Consider the following 21,733-nt stretch of genomic DNA (forward strand, 5'->3'; position numbering starts at 1 on the left):
ATAGGCCACATATAGAAGTTATCATGATAACAGTAAGGGTTGAATTCATCTAATAAGATTAAACCATGTAAAGATTCTTCATCTTGAGTCTAACACCAAGGTTCAGCTACAAATTCTTTACTTAAACCTATTGTACTGCCTCCTAGGCTATCATCTCTCAGCTTTAAATCCATCCTTCCGTATCAGGTACATGATGCTGGGGCAAGGACTCTGAAAGCCACATTTATGTTCTGTCAACAGAAAGGGACACCCGGAGACTGGAGGAGGAAAAAGACTCTGTTTCTTCATCCTGACAGTGTAATTTGTTCTGCTGGAAGGAATTGATTCCTGATTAAGATTCTTCCAATGCTCCTCAAAACAGCCTAAAACCTCCACAGATTCATAGATACTAGCACCAGCTGGCCAGTGACCTCTCCTCAGAGACCTATGTCCCACACCCAGGTGACCGTGCCCTCTAAGTTTTAATAAGTGTATTCTCTTTCCTTTGCTCCCCCACTTTTGTGGGTTGTAGCTGCGTCCTGCGGTGGTTGCTACTCAGAATGTTAATTACCCAATTAACACCTTATTCCTGGCTAATGAGACAGAGCTACATTGTCTTTTAAATACCATCATAGGGACTTGAGGCAAGAAACCACAGAAAAAATGCTCAAGTAAGTTTTAACTTCCTGTATGTGAAAGTGGAAGGAGGCAATAGATAGAATAAATCAGAGCTGTGAATCTGCAGGCTGGGAGCAAGGATGGATCACAGAAGTGTAACATGATAGAGACTATTAATATGATGTGGCCTGAACAGGATAGAAAAGAAGTGAAGAAAAGTTGAGTCAGCTGATAGACTGAAAAATACTTCAGGAGTTAAGGGGCAGAAGTGATATATCCAGGTGACCAAAGCCTCTCCGGTTAATTAGCACTTATATCTATTACTACCTCCAATGAGATTTCCTGCACTACAGAGACAGAAAACCTAAAAACTAGATTTCCCAGACGCTCACTGCTAGGGTTCTAAATGAAAGTTTGACACTTCAATTATATGCACTTAATAAAAATATGGACAGTGAAAACACGTGGAGTTTATCTTCTTGCACTTTGGCAATCCTCTTTCTGTGGAGAGAGAGGATCTCTGCAGCTAAGTTTTGGTTCCCAGTCTTTAGCTTCATGAATGCTGAGAGGCAGGTGAAGCTCTGGCTGGGACCAGACAACATTTCAGATACTTGCATGTTGATAGTTGTAGCAAGAGTAAGTAGTAGCAACAGCTCCCTGATTCCAGTTGCCTGATCCCTGAATGGAAGCTATGGCAGTGTGTTCTTCAAGTCAGCATTTATAAAGCCAAATTAATATTGTTCCACACCTATTACTACTTCTATTTAAGCATTTTACACTAACGGGCCAGCTCTATGGTCTTATGTCCGTAATTACTAAAATCCAAGACCAAGGTCTGCTTCTCCAGACCTTTCACCACTTGTAAGATTTTAATTCCCTATATTACAATCTTTGTGGCTTAAAGCTTCTTAATTCAACTAAATACAGAAGAATCAGCCTCATAGGAAGATGGGCTTTTTCTCAAAGGTAGAAAAACAATGGCTGAGAAGAATCTGTGGGAGTTAGAACATACACTGCTTATTTGCCCTTTGTTATTTAGCATGAGAGAACAAAGAGCTCTCATTCAAGTGGAGAGCAATTCAAAAGCATTAAAAATCTAGGGTGGTTCAGTTTCCAGTAAGAGCAAGTTGTTCTTATCAGACCAACCCTCCTGCAAATAACAACTTGAACACAACACAAACTTGGTGCTAAATATAAAAACAACTACCTGAAGGTACTGCAGAATGATCTGGAGCAGACAGATACTGGAAGAGGGTAGATATGTAGAGGAAGGGAAAAGAACTGGGTGTGTTCCCATTTGTTTTGGCACTTAGCCTGAGTACAATCCCCAGTGTACACTGCGAAGTAGATAAAACTCTGATCAAAAAAAAAAATCTGCAGTTTTATAAACTCAAAAAGTAAGAAGACAGAGTTCAGAGCAATCATAGCATCTGGAAAGAGGGGGGGAATCAAAGAAAGGAGAAAGCCACAGAGGGTACCGCCAGTTCTGTTTCTCAACTCTGCCAGAGTCTCTGGTTAACTCCTGAATATCACATCTGTGAGGCAGACTTTAAGCAGCCCAGCAAAGGACAGAAAACTAAACTGAGATTTCAAAGTGAAGAGTTTGAATTCATTTAGATTAAATGCCTATAAAAATAAACAAGCAAAAATTAATACGCTTTGGCATAATATAGAATCCAGACCCTTGACAACATATTATTCATAATGTCCATAAATGCTCCGTAAAATGCAAAAGTATTAGACATAGAGAAACAGAAAAGTATGACAACCCTCATTACAAGAAAAAGAAAATCCTTGAAGGTAGACTCATGGTGACCCAGATGTCAGAAGTAACAAAGAACAAAAAGCAATTATTATAATTATGCTCAAGAACATGAATGCATTCACTTAATAAAAATATTTCTCATCAGTGAAATAGAAATATAAAAAAAAGCCAAATGGAAATTCTAGAGATGAAAAATACAACATAACAGCTATTACAATATAAATAATAGTTTAATAATAGATTGAAGATGACTGAAGAAAGTGAGCTTGAAGATTAATCAATGGAAATTATTCACTCTGAAGATTAAGAAGATGAAAAGACAGAAAAATAAGCAAATCCTTCATTATGAAAAGTTACCAAAAGATCTTATGTATATGTAATTGGAATCCCAGAAGGTGAAGAGAAATTGGGCCAGAAAATCTATGTGAAAAATAATGTAAAAAAATTTCCCAAATTTGTTGCAAGACGTAAAATTTCAGATTCGGAAATCTCAGTAAAGCCAAAGCAGGGAAAAGAAAAAAAAAAAAACAAAGTAAATCACATCTAGGAATGTCATAGTTAACTGCTGAAAACCAGATATAAAGAGAAAGTTTTAAACCATTTGAAAGTTTACTGACTTCTCACCATAAATTATGAAAAATGAAAGACAATAGAACAACACCTGTAAGTGCTAAAAAGAAAAAAAAGTAAAAAAATTCTATATTAGCAAAAACAAAGCTATTTTCAGATTAAAAAATAAAAACAAAAATAATTCCTCACCAGAAAACATTTACCACAAAAATGTCTAAAGGAAGCTTTTCAAGCTGAACAGAAAGAACATCAGATGGAAACTCAGATCTTCCTGGGGGGGATGAAGAACACCAGAAATGGCAAATATGTAGGCAAATATAAAAGACCATTTGTCAACTTTAAAAATACATAGGCTCTCTTACTGTAAAAATTACAATTTTAGTTTGGTGTAATGTATATATATATAATACATGTGGTAATGATAACATAAAGAACAGGGGTGGGAGTAGACATTTAGATTTATTTACATTATGCAAAGTTGCACAATATTAAGCAAGAAGACTGTGAAACTTGAGAATAAATTATTTCTAAAACTGCAAGAGGTATATCTAAAATGTAAAAAGTTAAATTAAAACAGAATTTTAAATCATTTTCAATTACTTCAAAATAAAGTACAAAGGGAAGAATACAGAATAAAAAACATAGAGCACAAACAGGAACCAAATATTAAAATGATTAATAACCACAACAATAATTATACTAAAGGTTAACATTCCAATTAAAAAACAGCAACGGTCAGACTGGATAAAAATAGAAGACAGACACAAAGTATAATGTCAATATGAATAAAAGTAATAACAGTAATTTAAATATTTGCATTGAGCACTTTATTTTATGCCAGACACTCTACTAAAAACATTACATGCAATACCTTCTTTAATCGTCAAAGCAATGCTTTAAAAGTAAGAATCAGTATTAGCTCTACCTTGTAGTTAAGGACCTGTGTGAGAGAGAAAAGTATTTTGTTGTATTAGAAACACCATAAATATCCTAGTGTAAACTGGGGTACAACCAGTAAGTAAACTATGATGCAATCATTTAAAAGTATAATTATGAAGATTAAAATTTTGTAAAGCTGTTGAAAGGCATTCATTATAACACACTTTCAGAAGCCCCAAATTATACCTTCTCAATTATTTAATCTGTGTAAAATGTTACATATGCAGAAAGTCAAATCTGAAAGTGAGGACATCAAAGTAAGAAGAGTTGATGTGTTTAGGGGTGTTCCAGTACGCTACAACCTTGATGGCAGGGACTATGTCATTTTACTTACTAATGATTATTGATTACTGTCTACATATCAGGCACTACACGAAATGGTCATGGTATAGAAAAGAACAAGACCAAGACAAACAGGATCCCTTTGCTTAAGGATTCCACCTTCCAAAAAGGAGAGAAAGCTATGAAAAAAAAATATATAAATATACATATTCTTTTTTTTTTTTTTTTGTCTTTTGTCTTTTTAGGGCCACACTCATGGCATATTGTGGTTCCCAGGCTAGGGGTCCAATCAGAGCTGTTGCTGCCGGCCCACACCAGAGCTACAGCAACTCGGGATCTGAGCCGCATCTGCAACCTACACACAGCTCACGGCAATGCCGGATCCTTACCCCACTGAGCAAGGCCAGGGATTGAACCTGCAACCTCACAGTTCCTAGTTGGATTCGTTTCCACTGCACCACGACAGGAACTCCAGAATACATATATTCTTTAGATAATCACTATGTGTGTATTGGCAAAACGTTTTATAGGAAATATGCAAGGTGATGAACAGAGAAACACAACAGAGAAGCTGGACATGAGCTGGACTGGAAGTGTGAGGAGGAACCAGCCCTGAGATAGGCAAGGAAGGGATGAGTTTAGCATATTCCAGGAGAGAGATAGAGCCAGAGTGGCCAAAATACTTGGGCATTGAGTTAAGTGTAAGGATGGATTTGGAGGCTGAGAGGTGTTTGATTACTCAGTACCTTCTGGATCACAATAAGGAATTTTAACTTTATTCTAAGTGCAGTTTGAGCATCAGTGAATTAGTGTAAGCGGGGAAGTGACCCAACATAACTTTTACGTCCAAATGATCACTGTCATGCAGCAGACAAACTACTGGGAACAAACTGCTGGGAGACTAGGGAGGAATCCCAGCAGAATCCTAGATGACAGAAAGTGGTGTCTTGTCACTGGAGGACATCCATGGCTCAGCTAAAAATGGAGAGATTTGGAGGGTGCGTTGGAGAGAAAAGCAACGGAACCAAGAAAGTTTTCCCTGGAAAAGATAGTGGCAGGGGAGAGGATACAGGGACAAATTTTCAGTTTGGGCTTGAAGGATTGCCCCTTGTGGCTCAGCAGTAACGAACCTGACCAGTAACCATGAGGATGCAGGTTCGATCTCTGGCTCAGTGGGTTAAGGATCAGGCACTGCCCTGACCTGTGGTGTAAGTCTCACATGCAGCTTGGATCCCCGCGTTGCTGTGGCTGTGGCATCGGCTGGCACCAACAGCTCCAGTTCGACCCCTAGACTGGGAACTTCCATTTGCAGTGGGTTCGGCCCTAAAATGACAGACAACAATACAAAACAAAACCGAACAACAACAACAACAAAATTGGGGCTTGCAAAACATGAAAAAAAAAAATGTTTCCAGGGAAGAAAAGTGTGTATGGTTTTGCTCCCTGGAAGTGGTCTACGTGGATGAGTAGGAATAAGAGTTACAGTTTAAATGTGGGTTTCACATGCTTATCAGACATTGAAGTGAAGTCATCAAGTCAGAAGTTAGACAGAGATGTCTACACTCAGGCAAAGAATCTGAGTAATCAGCCCAAAGACAGAACATAAACTATGGACCAAGGTAAGAGTGGGTAGATGGAAAAGAGGAATTCTCTTGGAATGAATTCTTAAACTTCACTTTTACCATTGCTTCAAAATCAAGAGGAAAGAAGTATTTGGATTTTTTAAGTAGCTTTATGAGAATCCTTCTGATAGTACTCTACTTATTTGAAGAACTATTGAAAAGACATTTCTCAATATTACACAAATTATTAAGCCCCAAATGCTACTTTTTGAGTGTGGACTTAACAGGTCTAGACAAAAGGAGAAACAATAGTTTAGAATATGGTTAGTAAAAGATGATTTTCTTTTATTATTCTCTGCAGTACTAACTACGTTTCAAGAGCTTGGTACACTGCACGTGAAGTCATCAGAGTCTATAACCACACAAAGGCAAGCAAAGGAAGCCTCCTTTATTATTTTACTAGGTTTGAGTTGATCTTTTATCGATATACAGATATTGGTGTATAATTTGGTGAGTTTTGACAAGTGTATGTACCCTTGAACCACCACCGCACTGAAGGTATACACCTTTCCATTAGTCATCAGAATAAATAAGGACAATAACAAATTATAACCCAATGTATGAAAGAGGAGACTCTGAGTCTACAGAGATAAAAATAAATAGATGAAAAAACTGGATGTTGAGGGACAGGATATTTCCATAGTTCCAAAGTACCTCCCCCCAAGATACTATTAATTACAAAGGAAAAGATAGTTCTTTGTAGTGATGAAATGTGGCAGACACCAGCTTGGTCAAAGGATCCCAGTGAACATTATAAGCAATGGGACAAATCACAATCATGTGTCACCTGCTAGTAGGCAGTGAGAACAAAGCATGACTTCTGGGGTCTCCTTGTGCAATGGAAGAGGAAGGGGTGTCAGGGTCACCTTGTGCAATGAAAGTGGTAGCTGGAGCCAACCTTGGAAAATACAAACGGCCCCAGTAAGGAGGCTGTCATGGGAAGACGCACTGCAGAGCTCAAGCTTCCCAAAGGGAAGGAAAATGAATGCACCAAGGCACAACAGACTTGAAATTACAGATTAGGATCCAGGAGTTCCTGCCATGGCTCAGCAGGTTAAGGACTCGATACAGTCTCTGTGAGGATGCAAGTTTGATCACTGGCCTCACTCATCTGGTTAAGGATCTGGCATTGCCACAAGCTGCTACATAGGTTGCAGATGTGGCTCAGTCTGGTGTTGCCGTGCCTGAGACGTCTGCCTCAGACCCCTAGCCTGGTAACTTCCATGTGCCACGGGTGCTGCCATAAAAAGAAAAAAATCAAATTCAGATCCAGACATAGATCCAGGGTTTCAAAACAGGTGGTTCAGAACCAGTTTTACAATTCTTGAACTCTGCTTCTTCAAGGAAGGAAGAGCAATAGAGAAAGAGGATTTTATGGGAAGGATCTGTGAGAGCCTTGGAAGGTTTGAGTCCTGGGGAAGGATGGACCCTGCCTCTTTCACTTGGGGTAAAACTGTGAGATCTTGGGACATGAATGGAAGTGGAGTGGGATTCTTGCCCAGCAAAATCAGGATGATGGGGAGATGGGTTGTGTATCAGCTGTGGGGTTGGAAGAAAAGTTGCACGTCTGAGAAGAAATGCTCTAACTATACTCCACTAGCGGAGGACTGGTGGATCCCAGGTGGCTTGATTGCCAAGGACTGGAGAGGAATCCAAAGTTAGACCATTGGCCAGGGCCACTGTCAGTCTTGCCTAAAAGAACTTACTGGAAGGGACTATGAACCCACGAGATCAAGGCCTGTGAGCTGAAAGGCAGGTGAACCAGAGCTGTGTGGGCTGAAGCCACCAAGGATGCTCATCTCAAGGAGAGAAAGTCAGAGGTGCCAGGCCGGGGCCTCTGGGGTCCCCATGATTTCCATAGGGTCCCAGAAGAGAAAGACCTCACAGGTTAATTAACACACTCAAGCAGTTAGTTTCAGCTCCTGCCAAACTAACATCCCTCCAGGTCATGTGAATTTCCTCCCCTGTCCACAAGCACCTCCAGCCTGCAGGGGGCAATGTGGACAACTGGCAGGCACCTGGATTGAGGGAGAAAAAGGGGAAAGGGTGCACACCTCCCCTCAATGCACCAGGTGGACTTGGCGGAAGGTCAAGTACATCTAGGTCCAGAGCTTTATCCTTGGCTCAGAAAAGACATTCTGATGCCCAAGTTGGGGTAAGAGTGTATACAAATCATGGGACCTGCTTAAGCTTTCCAGGAGCAAGGCAAGCTTACCCCCACCAAATAAAGCAGAGGCTCAGTGGAAAGCAAAAATCAAGCTGTGTTGTGTCTGGTCACAGCCTTGGGGACTTCCATGTGTGGCAAGGGGCCAGAGGGGCACAGGATGGTAGGTCCAAATAGCTGACTGGGAAGATGCCGACTTGAGAAAAGGAACCAAGAAACTCTATGTGGGAAGAAGAAACTAGGGAATAAGAAGTGTCAGTTAAGAAGGAGGGGTTAACATGGCGTCTTGGACAAGCGAGTATCAGCACCCTGCCCAGGAAGAGGCACTGAGGCTCTGAGAGCTGACTGGGCCTTTGGAGGAACCCATGATACACCAGAGAGCTTCAGTCCCACTGTCCAGGTTCAAAGCCAAAGCAGGACTAGACGAAGTAAAGACTGGCCACTTGTCCAAACGCAGACAGATCCCTGGCTCTCTAACTCAGTAGGGTCTGGGGTGGCCTCAAGAATTAGCATGTAGGAGTTTCCATTGTGGCTCTTTGTGTTAAGGACCCAATGCTGTCTCTGTGAGGATGCAGGTTCCATCCCTGGCCTTGCTCAGTGAGTTAAGGATCCAGGGTTGCCACAAGCTGTAGTACAGGCCATAGCAGCAACTCCAATTCGACCCCTATAGCCTGGGAACTTCTGTATGCTGTGAAAGCAGCATGCATAAAAAAAAAAAAAGAAAAGAATTAGCATGTAAACACTTCCCAGATGATCGAAGTTTCGGGGCTGTGGACCCCATTTTGAGAACGGCTATTGTGAAAGAATGTTGCTTATAGTGTAGTGCAGTGTATTGACAAGGGTGCTTATCTTCTACCCAGGAATCAACAATTTTTTTTTTCTTTTTTGTCTTTTTAGGCCCACACCCAAAGCATATGGAAGTTCCCAGGTTAGGAGTTGAATCAGAGCTGCAGCTGTTGGCCTCCACCACAGCCACAGCCACACCAGATTCTAGCCACATCTGCAGCCTACACCACCGCTCATGGCAACGCTGGATCCTTATCCCACTGAGCGAGGCCAGGGCTCAAACCCAAGTCCTCATGGATACTAGTAGGGTTCATTACCGCTGAGCCACAACGGGAACTACCATACTATCTTATTTTAAACATTGTATTGTACAGCCATACATAGCATACAGCTTTACATAGATATTGGAGATGAATTAAAATACTGCAGAAACACACAAGCCACCAGAGTGGATGCTGTGTAGGTAATCATGAGACCATAAGCTCATAGACAAATACCTCTGCTCCTTGGGGGGCAGTGCCTGGGAGAAAGGAATACGAGCCTTTTGAAGGTACAGAGGACAGCTCATCGACTGCTGAGCCAAGGCAGGATTAGCCAAAGTAATGACTGCCTCCTGAAATGAGAATTCTTTCATTTGGTAAATCAATAATTACAAGCACACCAGGGAAATTAAGCTGAGAAAATTGCATCACCTCAGTGTTACTGCTAGAATCATAGATGCCTAGAAATAACAAATCAAGAATTCCCCCAGCGGTCATCAATAAGCCACACACATTGCACACTCGCATAAGGATGTTAAAATACTGAGCATTTGCTCTTCATCAACCAGAGCGTACATGTGAGCTGACTATAAAACGTGACAGTTATAACAGCTATGGGAACCATTGCTTTAAATTTTCTGTAGTGTGTGCTTGTGTGTGTCTGTGCATGTGTGTGTATGTGTATCCCAGGGTGTGTGTGTGTGTGTGTGTGTGTGTGTGTGTGTGTGTGTGTGTTGGTGGGGGAAGAGGAGTGGGGAGGCACTGTCTTTCTCTCCAGGAAAAAAAAACATACCTATTGAATGAAAAATGGCAACGGACCACTTTGAAAACCTAAACACCAATTTTCAGGACTGGCTCAGTCTCTCCAAATCTACACAGAACTCCCAGTTCAAGGGATACAGCATATTTGTTCTCGCCTTGCCTCTCACAAGCGTTAAAGCTCGACCTAAATACAAGTTGGGACACAGCCAGTCTCATCTTGTTGCATCAACAGAGGGCACCGTCTCTTCTCTTCCAGGCCAGCCCACCTCTTATTTTGTGCCTGAGGTTTAACCTGTGAGGAATGGCACCACCACTCTGCCTATCCCACGGTTTTGTAACTACACCCCCTTGATGTTCTTGTCAACAATTTGATGTCATTCTCCTTAAACAAGAGTCTTCATCCTACCCACCCCCAAGTCCTCACAGCCTCTTCAAAATGTTTCCAGATTAGGAGTTTCCATTGGGGTTCGGCAGGTTAAGGACCTGATACAGTGTTTCTGAGGACACCTGTTCAATCCCTGGCCTCAGTCAGTGGGCTAAGGATCCAGTGTTGCCATGAGCTGTGGTGTAGGTTGCAGATGCTGTAGCTGTGATGTAGGCCAGCAGCTGTAGCTTTGATTCGACCCCTAGCCTGGGAACTTCCATATGCCATGGGGATGGCCATTAAAAAAGAAAAAAAAAAATCTTTCCAATTTAACTTCATCTCCCCTGGATCTCTTTCTAGGTATTCTCAAGAAAATTCATTAGCTGGTGAATTCATTTCTTCCCTTCACGAGTTTTCTTTTGCTGAATCACACCCTTCTGCTCTGTACATTTTATTAGTGACCTGAAGCCAGTGTCCCTACTAGGCCTGACCCCCTTGCCTTTCACCACACACTTCTACTAGGGTAGAAACACCATGCTCTTTGGGGACACAGGCCACTCAGACTGCACTGCAGCCAATCTTACCAAGTGCTGGCTTCCAGAACAACCATAGCGGGCCTCCCAAACTCAAGGAGCCGGTGACTGAAGCTCTCAGGGCTCACGGTTCTGGCCTTTTTCCACCCTCTGCCCCACTACAGAATCCAGCTGCTCTCTTTTGTGGGGTCTTGTGAGGAGGGCCAGAATGCTTGAAAAGAGGGTAGACACACTGTGCTGGCGTGTTTGAATCAGCTGCCAAGTGGAGCAATCTCCTGAAAGCTCCAATAGTGAGGGCAGTTCAAGAATAAGCTAAGGGGAGTTCCCATCATGGCTCGGTGGTTAACGAACCTGACTAGTATCCATGAGGACGCAGGTTCAATCCCTGGCCTCGCTCAGTGGATTAATGATCCCCCGTTGCTGTGAGATGTGGTGTAGGTCAGTGGCTACAGCTCTGATTCGATCCCTAGCCTGGGAACCTCCACATACTGTAGGTGAGGCCCTAAAAAAAAAAAAAAAAAAAAAAAAAAGAATAAGCCAAGGAAAAGAGCTTATACCAGGGCACAAACTAAGGAGAGTCACTATTTTGGACTCAAGTCAGCCCAACCAAAGAAAAAGGATGTCTTTGGAGTTTCCCTCTTGTCTTTCAACTCCTATTACTTTCCTTTTATGATGTGAAGGATGGATTGTCCCAAAACAAAGGAAGAAAGAGGAAAAAGGAAAAAAAAAAAGTTGAGCAACTCTATTTCCTTGTAGTTGACACTTACTGCCTATTTTGACTCAATTCTCACAATATTACTTTCTGGGACATCGGTAAAACTTTTTTTCAAATGAGGAAACCAGAGCTCAAAGAGATTAACTCATTCAAGATGCTACAACTAGTACTAGGTAGAAAGAGGGTTAAAAGGCAGATTACTCTGGCTCCTGAAGAAGTACTGGTTTTAGAATTATAATTAATTCATCCAAGAAGTATAGAGTCCCAACCTTGAGCTCCAAACTGGGACTAGCGCTCTGGGACCAGAGAAAACGCCTTGTGTATTCCCACATGGAGATAAGACCATGAAACACAAATGAATCAGCAGGAACTACCAGTTAGTGGATAATTAGGTACTGAATTACATGACACATAGTAAAGGATCTTAAGAGTTCAAGAGAGAGGAACATTAATGAAAACTAGTACATCCTTGGGTTCGAGGCAATCATCTAAAACGTGTTAAGATGTTATCAACACAAGTAAAAGGGAGGAGTTTCTGGTTCCAGGCAAGATGGAGTAAGTACATTCCTCCCTATTCCTCTTGCCAATTAAAACCAAAACCTCTGGATAAAACGCATAAAACGACCATCAGGAGACTGGAAGTAGAAGGCTAGGAACCTCAGGACTCCAAGGACAACTCAGTGATGAGTTCCTGGGGAGTTTTTCACTCTCTGTATATGTTGGTCCAGGTACTACACCAAGCGGGGTGGATTCTGCAATCCAGAATCACCAAGGGGCACAAGCCAAAAAAGTTTTTTAATTAACTTTTTAAAATTGAGTGTGCAGCTCCGATTGGACCCCTAGCCTGGGAACTTCCATATACTGCTGGTGACGCCCTTAAAAAAAAAATTAACACCCATCATCAATTTCCTCTTTCCAACATCGATTTCTCCTTTTCCAATATCAATTTCCTCTTCCCATCATCAATTTCCCTTCCCGATATCAGTATCCCCTTTTCTAACATCAAATTTTCCTTCTTCCTTCTTAAGAGAGACTGAGTTCTGTGTAGGAGTATTTTCTCTCCCACATTTGTCTGCTGCAGGGAGCACAGTCCTGTTCTCGACCCCAAGCCATTTGTTCCTGGAGCCAGGGAAACCTGCTCCACTTTTGCATATAGGGTCCCCTTACCCCATCCCAGCGACCCCTCTCTAAAGGTCCCTAGGCAGACACTGGGTTCACCCCGGCAGTGTGGTCCTGAGAATATCCTAAATAGGCAGCTTCTGACTTACGTCTCTCAACTGACTCTCCACTCTGAAATTTTGGTCCCTATGTCCCCTTCCCTCCTCCATCTGTCTCTTCCCCACTGGGAGTAGTGGTTTTAACCTTTTTCCTGTGATAAACCTTTGAGGTTTAGCTTATATGGGCTTGATTTGCTACCTATTTTCCTGATGACTACGGTTTTGTGGACAGGTCTGTGCTTCAAAGCAGACGTCCCTGAGTTCAAGTCCCTGTCCTCCCACTTACTTTAGACCTTGGGGACAACCTTCAACTTCTTTTCTCAATGGCAAGTCAGGTTCAATAGTAATCCCAGTATTCATTTAAGGACTAAATGAGCTAATACACCATGCAGACCGCTGGAAGTGAGTAGTTCACTAATCCAGCTCTGTCACCCACCCCTTTTGAACACAGAACCTTCAAGGTCGAAAGGTTCCCCACCCCAGGAGGGAATTTAATGCTGGAATTGTCACACCTGTGGATGGGTGCAGAGTCTTTGATTGTCCTTATGTCTCAACAGGCACAAACAGACCTGCTCCAACCCATTCAGAAGACTGCCTATGAGTAAAGTGAGCATAGAGTGTGATGTTCAAACTGGGACACCCTGGAGTGTGGGAGGGAGTACTGTTAGTTATTACTCAAGTATGACAGGCACAAGGCAGGACTGTGTAGAGGTGCTGGACAGTAAAAGTCAGCCCCAGCTTTTTTTCTTTTTCTTTTTTTCTTTTCTTTTTTTTTCTCTCTTTAGCGCTGCACCTGCAGCATATGGAAGTTCCCAGGCGAGGCATCCAATAGGAGCTTCAGCTGCCAGCCCATGCCACATACACAGCAATGCTGGATCTGAGCCTCAACTATAACCTACACCACAGCTCACAGCAACCCCAGATCCTTAACCCACTGAGCAGGGCCAGAGATTGAACCCGCATCTTCATGGATACTTGTCCAGTTTGTTACTGCTGAGCCACAACAGGAACTCCAGCCTCAGCTTTTAGGAACCACCCTAACCAAGTCTGTCTGTCAACTCCAGCCTCCCTCAAGTCTTGGCAAAAGCTTACCTGTGTTCCAGCTTTGGGAGACTGAGCTGTGTTCTCCCCCTGGGAGACGCTCATGCCTGCCCGGCTGAGACTGTCAGCACCTGTGGAAAGAATAGTAGTTTCCAAACCCATCAAGTCAATAAACAAACAGCACCCACTGGGTATGAAAACCAAAGGGAGACCGCAAGGCCAACAGGTTGGATGACTCCCGATTCCACTCTCGACCATCCTGGGCCCCGCTCCAGGTGGAGAGGCTCCCCTCCCTTCTTACATCACAGCAGGATGAGTATAATGAGCGTTGGGGAATAATTAGCAGATGACACACTGCCCCCGAGGGAGGCTGGGATAACAGCAGCACAACAAAGCTCAAGAGAATTTTGAAACATCCCGTGGCTTTATAAGTCTCACAAAGTAGGCAGGCTGTGCCAGAACCGATCTGTGAGGCTGATGCCTTGACCTGTGCCAGTTCTCTGATGCCCCTGCCAACGGCGGGTGAGAGCACACGGCAGAAACTGAGCCCTTCTCTCCATGAGAGGCTGAGCTGCCTGATCCAGAGGAAAATGAATTAGCAGTAGCGAGGAAGGTCCTCAGGTAATTAGAGAATCCTCTTCCAATCTCTGGTCCAAGCTCTGCCCTAACAACAGTGCCACCTCCACCACCATCAAGTTCCATGTGACACTACATTTCATGACCCGTCCACCCCAATCCTCAAATAAACTCCTGGGGATGCAGGTGCTCATTGCCGCAACTCTCAACCATGATGCTATGGCCATTGGTAGGAAATAAGGACATATTAAAAATATGCAGATAATTTTTTGAGTTCCCTTGTGGCTTAGCAGGTTAAGGATCTGGCATTGCCACTGCTGTAGCTTCAGTTACAGCGATGGCATGCATTCGCTCCCTGGCCCAGGAATTTCCACATGCCCTTGACAAGGCCAAAAAAAATACGTATGTGCATAATTTTTCACACTTACGAATTCACAGAGAGCGTTGCCTCAGATGAGGCAGACGTGTTGCTCACCTTATGTCAACCATGTGTATGGTGGTCCAGCTGCAAAAATCCTAGAAGGGGCATTTTTAGATGTGTTTGTGGGAGAAGGTGAGCGCAATGTCTTACTCCTCTGCCATCTCGATCCTTCCACTCTAGAAGAGGCATTTTTAGAAAACGCACTAAGGCATACTGAGGGCATACTGAGGGCATGGTTCCTCCTGTGGGTGGTGATCTGTCAAGAAAAGCTGAGTTGCCCAAGAAATCTTTCCCAATTAAAGCTTTCTAATACTGCCTCTCTGTTAATAGGCAGATCCTCCATGCCACCAGGCCACCAGGCCACCTTTGCATCACTAACCCTTTACAAATTCATGCCCTAAACAGAAGCAGAGTTTAAGAGGAGAGGAGTGAGGATAAGAGAGGTGGGAAAGCAGGTGACTAGGGACCAAAAGGAAACACCCTCAGCTTCTGCAGCGTGACCACCTTGCGGAGCAGAGGGAATGTGTAGATTCCCAGCCTCCATGGTACCTCCATGCTGGTAGAACTCAAGAGTTTGTCTGAGTTTAGCAGCAGTTCATTAAGTTTACTGTCTTATTCAGATGAAAGGTTCTTTGTGGACATTCCAGATAAATAAGAAGTGCCCAGCAGAGCAGTTAAGTCCCTCATGGTGTAACAGATGCCTTTATCATTTCATTCCTGGGTATTCCATGAATATTCATAGGCATCAGCGCATTGTTTGGCTCCATTAAGACTCTGCACTGTCTCTTTGTCAACAAAGAGAAAGAGGTGTGTGGTTCTGCCAAGTTTATATACTCTGCTCATGCATGCAAACCGAGGCCCGGCCTCAACTGCTTAGTTTAGAGCAAAACACCTCTGTGAGCCTGAGACACAGCCAAGACACACCTGCCTAGCGCAATCTGAGGGCAGAAAAGAAAGCCTCAACGTATAAACAGAGCACTGCACAGAGCAAAAGACCTGATTTTGGACCTCATCTTGTGGGATTAAAGCCTGCATAATATAGATTCTACCCTGGTACTTCGCAGTAAAGATGGCCAAGCAAAACAGAGATAACTGAATAGGTCCGAAAAAATCTCCATACATCTGTTCAACACATTTGGATTTTTTTTATACCATATCCCTCAAAATGAGCTTTTGAATGCTCTAGACCCCAAAGCTGTTTCTCCGTCTGGGCCACAAAATTCAGATCTACTGATTTCATGCCAATGTGTATGTTCTCTGAAAGGCTCAGAAAATCAATCACTCAGCCCCAATTTGAACCACTGTCTTTGATGAGGCCCAGCCTTAGAAGTTACTCCATCTGTTAACCATTTATTTGGAAAACAGGAAAAAAAAAAAGCCCTCAACTTGAATTGTGTTTGTTAATTGCTGTATCAATCATTATTTTGTAGAACAGTTTTTGTATATTCTAACCAGCCCCACGGTACAATTTTCAGATTTTCTAACGTGACAAACCCTCTAAATAAAAAAAGCCTTTAATGGTTTAATTGTACAAACCACCAAAGACCGTATTTCCAAACTTTAGACAAATGTAATGATTCCATATGACTTATGATTAAAGACATGGTCATATAATGCATATAATATGAACGTATGTAGTATGTGTGATGTAGTTTATATTAATGTCTTGCTATATGTCGTATATTATGTATTACTCAATTGGGCAAACTTTATCTTAAATATTTTGGGCTTGAGAGAGGTACAGCCTATTTTGGCACGATTTCTCTCTGCTGTTGTAGCAAAAACAGCTATAAACAATGTGTAAATAAATAAATGTGGCTCTGCATTCAAGCAAAACGTTACAAAAACAGGTGGCCAGCCCATGCATCGAAGTGTTAAGTCCTTGATATATTACATTCCATATATCACAGTTTATCATACTCTATATGCTATAAAGCATTATTATTTTATAGCCTATAGTTATAGGAATATTTTATATACATGGACTGAATGGCCTGGAAATAGTACTAATTCATTCCATGTGTAGTCAGGACTTCCAGGAGGCATTTGGTGAAGATACAATGATACAGGGATAAGATATGTCAGTGAGATGCTCCAACAATAATGTTGAATTTATACTATTTTAAAATGAATGTTGAGGAGTTCCCATCATGGCTCAGTGGCTAACAAACCCAACTAGCATCCATGAGGACTCGGGTTTGATCCCTGGCCTCACTCAGTGGGTTAAGGATACCGCATTGCCAGAGTTCCCATCGTGGCTCAGTGGTTAACGAATCCGACTAGGAACCGTGAGGCTGCGGGTTCGGTCCCTGCCCTTGGTCAGTGGGTTAATGATCCGGCGTTGCCGTGAGCTGTGGTGTAGGTTGCAGACGCGGCTCGGATCCCGCGTTGCTCTGGCTCTGGCGTAGGCCGGTGGCTACAGCTCCGATTCGACCCCTAGCCTGGGAATCTCCATATGCCATGGGAGCAGCCCAAGAAATGGCAAAAAGACAAAAAAAAAAAAAAAAAAGGATACCGCATTGCCATGAGCTGTGGTGTAGGTCGCAGATGTGGCTTAGATCCCAAGTTGCTGTGGCTCTGGCATAGGCTGGTGGCTACAGCTCAGATCCCAAGTTGTTGTGGTTGTGGTATCAGCTGGCAGCTGCAGCTCTCGATTTGACCCCGAGCCTGGGAACTTCCATACGCCACAAGTGTGGCCCTAAAAAGACAACAACAACAAAAAAATGAATGTTGAAATGCTTATTAAACTGTATCTCTCTTGTATTAGATATTAGTGGATATTCTGTTCCGGGTCTGGGTGAGTCACCTGCTTTTTCTGGGATCCTTTGGGGCAGGATCTTCTGTCTCTGTCCCAGGTCACACATTCAAGCAGAATTTGTCATCCATTGTCTCTTTGATTGGATTTCTCAGCAATGCAAAAGGGAAATGCTTTGCTAAACCCCACTTGTAGAATGTCTGCTACTCAGTGAAAACTTTTCACTTACATCTTTCCTGTCCTAGTCTTGATGGACTGACTCGGAACAGCCTTCCTTAATTTTGAGTTGCATTTTCACATGATTGAGTCCCCAGCACTTTACTACTCTGCTGGAATTTCCCACTGGACTGAGTCTTGGAGGTTTGTGAGTCTTGGTGGGTCTCTGAAATCCTCATTTAATAGCTGAATTTCCTCCAGAACTAGTTACTCTTGATTCTCCTTCAGTCTTGACTCTGAAATCCCCAACGAAAATGTGTTATAAGTGCATGCATGTATAAGAGAAGTAAGATATTGTCGGAGATTCTCTCATGATTATGTGCACGACAGGGTGGACGGAATAAGATGTGATTTCAAAATTAAAGAGAAGAAAAAAGGATTATAGGGCCCCTTTAAAATTTAAGCTCACCTCAATGAATGATGGGAAGCTTTGAAAAAGATGAGCATTAATGATGACAGGATTAGGGTCCAAGAATATCTTAAATTGCAGAATTAGAGGAGTTCCCATCATGGCTTAGCAGTAATGAACCCAACTAGCACCCAGGAAGACGTGGGTTCAATCCCTGGTCCTGCTCAGTGGGCTAAGGATCCAGTGTTGCCTTGAGCTCCAAATAGTGAAAATATTGCAGGTTGAGCAAAACCCAAGGAGTGAATGGAGATGGAGATGGGGTGACTCCCCTTGTTCACACGAGCTGGTGTTGCTCAGCATTTGCATTCTTCAGTCTGCTAGGGCCTGGGGTGAGGGGTTCCATGGACAACACATGTTCTACTCTGAACATATCATAGAACCATGGCTGTTGGCAGGACAAAGTTTATAAAGGAATTACTGAGGGGTGTCTCAAGCAAAGCAAGTGGAATGTGAGGGGTCTAAAATCCTTGTTGGGGCTGGGGACACATGGGTTGTGGCCTGGAAAAGAGAAGTAGAAAGAGGATATGTGGAGCACGTGGGTACTGTCTTTAAATTTGTGAGGAGCCATCCTCTGAAAGAGAGATTTAGTCATGCTTTATGAGTTACCAACAGAAGTTACAGAAGCAGGGAATTGAGGTCATGGCTCAGCAGTAACGAACCGGACTAGCATCCATGAGGACTTGGGTTTGATCCCCAGCCTTGCTCAGTGGGTTAAAGATCCAGCATTGTCATGAGCTGAGGTGTAGGTTGCAGATGCAGCTCAGATCTTGCATGGACTGTGGCTGTGGTACAGGCCAGCAGCTACAGCTCCAATTTGACCCCTAGCCTGGGAACATCCATATGCCATGGGGTTGGCCCTAAAAAGACATTAAAAAAAAAGAAGTTAAATAAAAATCGTACCATCACTAAATGCAGAATGGGTGAGGACAATTTCAATACAAGGAGATATCTGTTACAATGTATTACATTGTGTGAAGCATAAAGGTTCCCCATATCCTCAGGCGGTTTGGAGAGACTGGAAAGTCTTTGGAGCCCCTGTCCTAGCTCTCTACTCATAGCTATAGCAGCCTGAGCAAGTCATTTACATCCACCTGCTATGATGTGTGTCCAGGTCATCCTGAATAATACACCTGCCTGTATGTTTGACAAACCTTGAAACACAGTACTATCAGGTATTACTATGTGGTTACAAAATTATGCGTGTTGCCCTGCAGTAACATTAAAATCTCTTTCCGTCTCCAGACTCTGTGGCTCGTGAGACAGTGCAAAGTTAGACTATAGTCCCACACAGGTAGAATTAACAGAAACCCTTAAGATGTGGAATCTAAATAGGCCAGCGTCTTTTCCACTTCTCAACCCCTCATGGATACTGTGCCCACTCCTGGCATGAAGAAGATTTACCATGCTCAGTGACTCTCAGACTCAGTCACAAAAAGATTGATGAGGAGCATTACAAAGTGCTTTTGCTACCTCACTAACTCCATTCCAGCATCCCTCAGAGGGTTTTTCGTTTCCCTCTTTTTTTTTTCTTTTGTCATTTTAGGCTGCACCCATGGCACATGGAGGTTCCCAGGCTAGGAGTTGAATCAGAGCTGTAGACACCAGCCTCCGCCACAGCCACAGCAACGCCAGATCAGAGCCATGTCTGTGACCTACACCACAGCTCCCCGCAACACTGGATCCTTAACCCACTGAGTGAGGTCAGGGATTGAACACAAGTCCTCATGGATGCTAGTCAGATTCATTACGACTGAGCCACAACGGGAACTCCCCTCAAAGGTCTTTGAAGGTCTAGAGTCTGGAGTGCCCCACACCTGCCCTGGCTTAGGGCTCACGCCACCCTCATAGGCACACTCCTAGTCTTTATATACTCTCCTCTGCACCTGCCCCACCCCAGCCCAAAGGCACAAGGACTGCATGTTCTAGAAAACCTTGGCCAATGAGTCCAATTGACTGGTGCCTTGATTTCTTCCTCTCTAAGAGCAGAACACCTCTGCCCTGCCCACCTCCTCAGGTTATTATGGAATCCTATGATATAAATCTTTTTTGATTTTAGTACTATTCGTTAGGAACATTCTACGTCCCATAAGTCATGTCCCTGTACTAAAGCACTTCCCAAATATTAACTTCTAGTTCTCAAAAGTCTCTGTCATGGCTAATATTATGTGTTCCCTTGACTGGACCACAGTGTGCTCAGATATTTTGTCAAACATTCTTGGTGCATCTAGAGGGGTGAGTTTTTTGTTTTGTTGGTTTGGTTTGATTTGATTTGGTTTTCTGTTTTGCTTTTGGGGGCCACACCTGCAGCCTACGGAGGTTCCCAGGCTAGGGGTCAATTTGGAACTGCAGCTGCCAGCCTGCGCCATAGCCACAGCAATGCCAGATCCTCAACCCACTGAGCAAGGCCAGGGATCAAACCGGCATCCTCATGGATATTAGTCGAGTTTGTAACCACCAAGCCTCAATGGGCACTCCCTAGAAGGGTGGTTTTGGATGAGTACAACATTTAAATTGGTAAACTGAATAAAGCAAATTTCCCTCCCCAACGTGGATGGGCCTCATCTAATCAGTTGACGGGCTAAATAGAACGAAAAGGCTAGCCCACCACTAAGTAAGAGGTAATTCCCCCTGCCTGACTGCCTTTGAACTGGGACATTGGCTTTTTTTCTGCTCTAACTGAGACACTGTACTTTCATGTGTCTTGAGCCTGGCAGCCTTAAGTCTAGAATGAAAGCATCAGTTTCCTGGATCTTCAGTTTGCTGGCTCATCCTTCAGCTCTTGGGACTTAATCAGCTTCCAAAATCAAGTGAGCCAATCCCTTGCAATAAATCTCTTTCTGCATATGTACCTGTGTACATCCTATTGGTTCTGTTTCTCTGGAGGACCCTGACTGAAACAGTCTCCTATTAAAATACCCTTACTTCATTTGACACAGGAGGAAACTGAGATTCCATTGCAGAACTTGTAAATAGCAGCACCAGAATTTAAATATGGCTCTCTTTAACTCCAAAACCTATGCCCTTCCCCTCCCCTTCTTGTACTACTACTTATTATGCCTATTGTTGTCCGCTTTGGACATAGCAGAGAAGGAACTTTGAGGAAAGGAGATGAACAGAGAAAACCCTGTATCACTCAGTTATAACGTTTCTGTATCTCCAGGGGAACACAGCAAAGAAACTGGGGGTGGGGAGGTGAGTGTGAACTTAGCACTTGAACTGCTGCAAAAGATACGCACATACACACACACCCTTCAAACTGAAGCCAGACTGGGTGTCAGAATGGTAAAACATCACCCCTGACAGTTGTAAAATGCTGGAAGAATTTAATTACACTGATGTGTATCTGCTGGAAGCCTTCCCAGAGATTCACGCACTCCATCAGCATTCTGCAGCCAAATTAATCAACAGATTGTTATCAAGACACAAATCTGCTTGCAAAGATATTTCTGTGGAGTCTAATTCCACAAAGAAAACACTGCTGCTGGTTAATGTAAGAGAGAGTCATAAAATCCTAGGAGAAAACTGCATGCTCAGAAGTCCCCAGAACCATTTGAAAAAGATGAATAATTTGAACTAAGCAGGAATCCTGAAATTTAGGGCATAGGGTCTATCCAGCATAAGCCTAGGGAATAAGATCTATCCCACCATGCTGTTTTGGGGACCAAACATTCCATGTGCCACCATGCTGTATGGCGTGCCTGTGAAACCATGGGAATAAGGTGAGGGACATAGCCAGCTC

Source organism: Sus scrofa, chromosome 14 (genome assembly GCF_054392235.1).
Source record: "Sus scrofa isolate SSC_HxYL_T2T_F1_AM1 chromosome 14, Sscrofa_HxYL_maternal_Yorkshire_Landrace_v2.0, whole genome shotgun sequence".
NCBI lineage: Eukaryota > Metazoa > Chordata > Mammalia > Artiodactyla > Suidae > Sus > Sus scrofa.